We start from the raw sequence: 5,229 nt of genomic DNA on the forward strand, positions 1-5,229 counted from the left end.
ATTTGAAACTTAGCAAGAACGACTGTCCCAAATCTGCTGAGGAAAAAGCTGCGATGGCTAAAATTCCTTATGCTTCAGCTTGTGGTAGTCTCATGTGTGCCATGGTGGCTACAAGACTTGACATTGCACATGCAGTGGAAGTTGTCAGCAGATTTATGTCTAACCCTGGTAAAAAGCATTGGGATTTTGTCAAGTCGATTCTCAGATACTTGAGTGGCACTGTAGATAGACAGTTATGCTATGGTCGTGGAGAGTCATCCATTCAGGGATTTGTAGACAGTGACTATGTAGGCTATGTTGACAGTCGTAAATCAACAACAGGTTGGCTTTACACACTTGCTGGTTCTGCTATTTCTTGGAGATCTGTTCTTCAAGATTGTACATCCATTTCTACCACAGAGGCAGAGTATGTTTCATTGAGTGAAGCATGCAAAGAAGCTATTTGGCTTGCTCGCCTAGTGAAAGATCTTGGATTGGAGCAGTGTACACCAGTTCTTCATTGTGATAGTGAGAGTGCTATTGCCTTGGCTAACAATCCAGTGTTTCATTCCAGAACGAAACACATTGATGTGCGTTATCACTTCAGTCGTGAATGCCTGGCAAACAAGAGCCTTGATTTAGTGAAGATTCCTACGTCAGAGAACACAGCGGATGCACTGACTAAAAGTCTCTCTAGCCATCAGTTTCAACACTGTCGTGCATTGATGGGCATTGGGTAAAGAGTGGTTCTCTTCCATTTTTATAGTCTCCCACATTGGCCATCAAGTGGGAGAATGTTAGGTTTAATGGCCATGTGGCCGACCGCCCATCACTAATTGCCGCTAACCCTAAGTGTACAGCTATACACTTGTGTGAGCCACTAACACTAAGTACAATGTGTATTGTGCCTTAATGCATAAGAAAAGACAAGAAAGAAAGGGGGCATACAGTAACGTTGGCTCTCCCCCTTCAACCTGTGTGTGGCTATGGTGGTGTATGTGTGAGTGTGTGTGTGTGTATTCTTCTTCTGTTGTGCTCCCAGCTCCTCCCCATCAGAGTTGAGGGTGGTGGAGATATTCTACTTTCTGCCTACACGTATGGATCTGACTGTCTCTGAAGATACCAATCAAACCCTCAATGAGTGGCTTTTGGAGAAGGTCACTAATGTAATCCCAGCAAACAAAGTTAGAACTTTTGGAGTACCAAAAGAAGAATCCCGGCTCGACACTATAGTTTATTATCCTCTCAAGGATGAGTATAGAAACTACTTCACAAATAAAGTAGAGTATCATGTGAACACAACCTGCTAGGCGTATCTTATATGTAATCCAAAAGCCATGTAATAAATTGATCATGAGTTATCCTAAACCTTGAGGGGTTTCGATTGTAATAAATTTTCATCAATAAAGTGTTTTTGTCTCTCAATCTCTATCTCTTGATAAAGTGGGATCTTGAATTTTATTTAAGTCTCATGTCTATTTGAAATCCAAGTAATGGTATCAAGAACCTCGTGTAACCCATGTAGGCACCGCCTGCTGCTCTCTACTAGGTAGCGCAAGAAAAGAAGCTCCTCCTGAAACAAGCCCAACCTCCGATCTTTAAGGGCGAGGGGGCAAATGTGGAGAGAGATGCGGAAGTGTGGATGGAGGCTATGGACAACTACTTTGAAGCTATGGGAACCCAACCCGTGAATCAAACCATGCTTGCGATGTTCGGCTTGTCTGGCGATGCCAAGATATGGTGGAAGCAACATTGCAGGGACTTGGATATTAAGGGATCTTCCCAATCCAGGGAAGACATCAAAGCTGCAGTAATGGGACGTTACTTACCACCCGCCTATAAAACCTTGAATATGAACGAGTTCTTTTCACTTTGGCAGTTGACTTCATCTGTCGAAGAGTATTATGCAAAGTTTGTCACTCTTCGGAGATATGCTCCTAAGATGACGCTGGAACAACAAGTAGCGAGGTTCTGCCAAGGGCTAATCGACCCTTTGAATACTCGGTTGGAATCTCTCAGACCGACAACACTTCAGGATGCTTTGTTAAGGGCCAAACCTTTAGCTCTTGAGGTACAAAAAGTTAATCAGAATAGGAGGAATCATTTGGCAAAGAGGGCAAGGACAAATGTTTGGAATAACAGACCAGCCAACCAAGCATATGACCAGCACCCTATTGTGGCTACCACCACAACCATGGAGTTCCCAGATGTTCGATGCTATGGTTGCGGCAAGTTTGGACATTACAGATCCAAGTGCCCCAGGAACACTCAGGCAACCAGCGCCAATGCCATACCCTTGAATGCCCATGGGCGTGTCCAATCTAATGGAAGAGGAGGACGTGGAAGGATGAACATAGGGCGAGGGCGTGGAGCTACCGCCAGAGTTAATGCCGCAGTGGTACGACCAACTGTGGGTGATGAAGCAGCGGAGAGAGAAACCGTGCATGCTGCAATTGACAACCCCAATGGTTGCAAGCAATACACAGTCATTCATACACCAGGATCTCTCAGAGGTGAACAAGTTAACTTCCTTATAGATTGTGGTAGCACTCTTTCATTTCTTTCACCCAGATGCATGAGGAAGCTAAAGCTAGATAAGTATCCAACAAGCAAGTTAGTTGTAGATTTAGCAAACGGCAAGGAAGTAGTATCTCAACATTCTGCAAGAAAAATCGACTTTGATTTAGGGGGACACCCAACTTCTGCCCAATTTCGAACCGTACCCTTAGGATTCTTTGATGGGATACTAGGGATGGAATGGTTAAAGCAAAATAAGGCCCACATCCATTGTGCACAAGGGAACTTCACCTTTACAGATAGCTTGGGTAATGAAGTCTTATTCGAGGGGGAAAATGGGAGACCTAGGGCTACTCTAGTTAAGGCCAACAGACTTTTGAAGGGACTAAGAAAGGGGGCAAAAAATTTATGCGGTAAAGCTCAACAAGGTGGACCAATCAGATACCTCACTTCGACCAAACTGGTTGAGAGAGTATGATGATGTATTCCCTGAAGACCTTACGAATCTTCCACCACATAGAGAGGTAGATCATGAGATTGAGACTATCCCTGGATGTGAACCTATCTCAAAGCAACCTTATAAAATGTCACTTCCAGAGGCCATCGAACTCAAGGAAAAACTTAGGCAACTCATTGAGCAAGGATTCATTCGACCCAGTACTTCTCCTTGGGGTGCACCAGTTCTTTTTTAAAAGAAGAAGGATGGAACCTTAAGGCTATGCATAGATTACCGTGGACTGGACCAGGTAACCATCAAGAACAAGTATCCAATTCCAAGAGTTAACGAACTCTTGGACAGACTCGACGGCGCCAAAATGTTTACAAAGATTGATTTAAGGTCAGGATATTACCAAATCAGGATCAAGGAATCAAACATTCCAAAGACAGCTTTCAACACTAGGTATGGACACTACGAATTCACAGTAATGTCTTTTGGTCTAACAAATGCTCCTGCAAGCTTCAATCGGCTTATGCAGGATATTTTCAGACCTTATCTGGATGATTTTGTCTTGGTTTTCTTTGATGACAGTCTGATCTATTCTAAGAACGAGGCAGATCATGAAAAACATGTTCGCAAAGTACTTGATCTCCTTCGAGAACACCAACTTTACGCTAAAGCGAGCAAGTGTACCTTCTGCTCACCTAAGGTTAATTATCTTGGATTTTTCATATCGGCCGAAGGGATTTCAGTGGACCTAGATAAAGTCAAGGATATCGTTGATGGGCCTCAACCATCCACCATCAGTGAAGTAAGAGGATTTCTTGGGATAACGGGATGGTACAGGATTTTTGTCAAGGACTGTGCACGTATTGCTGCACCTTTGACGGAACTCCTTAATAAAGGAATGAGTATCGAATGGAAGACCGAGCACGAGTCTAGTTTTGCTAAGCTAAAAGAATTCTTGGTCTGAGCTCCTATCTTAAAACTTCTAGATTTCAGTAAGGAGTTTGAAGTAGCGACCGATTCTAGCAAGTTTTCTTTAGGCAGAGTCCTTACTCAAGAAGGAAGACCAGTGGCTTATACTTCGTGAAAGCTGAGGGATCATGAGAAGAATCATCCTACTCATGATTTGGAACTATTAGCGATTATACAAGCCCTGAATTTGTGGAGACATTATCTTCTCGGGCGCAAGTTTCAGCTGGTTACAGACCACAAGAGCTTAAAATGGATTTTTACTCAACCTATTCTCAACATGCGACAACGGCAATGGATAGAGCTTTTACAAGAATATGACCTTGACATAAAGTATAGACTAGGGAAGAAAAATGCAGTTGCGAATGGACTTAGCCGAGAATCCTTTCTCGGAGCTATCTCTATTCCAAATAACCCTATCTGGGACAAAATCAAAGAAGCATCTTTGGTAGATCCAAAATACCAGCGTATAGTATCAATAGTCCAGAAGAATAAGATGCCTGAAGCTAAAGATTACTCTCTTATGGGAGGGTGTCTTTACTACAGACATAGACTCTGTGTACCTAGAGACCCAGCTCTAAAGAAGGCTATTCTGTATCAAGCACACGATAGCCCTACATCAGGACATCTAGGTTATGCTAAGACTCTTCATGCTGTCAGAAGGAGTTATTTTTGGTCTGGAATGAAAGGAGACATACTTTGCTATGTGAGGCAATGTATTTCTTGTCATCAGATAAAAGCTGAAAGGATCAAGTTACCAGGGCAACTTCAACCTCTTGACATACCCCAGATGAAATGGGAATGCATCAGTATGGACTTTGTTACATGATTACGTTCTACACGAGGTTATGACTCTGTTTTTGTGGTTGTTGATATGCTCACAAAAGTGGCTCACATAATACCCGTAAAGACAACCTTTACTGCTTCAGATATTAGCCGGGTATTCATCAAGGAGATTTTTAGGTTACATGGTTTACCCATGCGTCTCGTCAGTGATAGAGCTGCCAAGTTTACATCAAAATTTTGGACTTCTCTTTTCCAATCTACTGGGTCACAATTAGCCTTCAGTACAGCATATCATCCGCAGACAGATGGGCAAACTGAAAGAGTTAATCAAGTCATTGAGGACATTCTCAGGGCCTATTGTTCGCATGAGCCAAAGAAGTGGTTACAATATCTTCCTTTGGTAGAATATGCCTATAATTCTTCCGAACACAGAAGCATTGGAATGTCACCCTTTAAAGGTCTTTATGGACAGGACTGTTTAGCACCACTGAACTTCTCGGACCCAACCATCAGGGTAGCAGCCTCTAGGAAGA

This window comes from Adiantum capillus-veneris, chromosome 5 (genome assembly GCF_014529385.1).
Source record: "Adiantum capillus-veneris isolate H3 chromosome 5, ASM1452938v2, whole genome shotgun sequence".
Lineage (NCBI taxonomy): Eukaryota > Viridiplantae > Streptophyta > Polypodiopsida > Polypodiales > Pteridaceae > Adiantum > Adiantum capillus-veneris.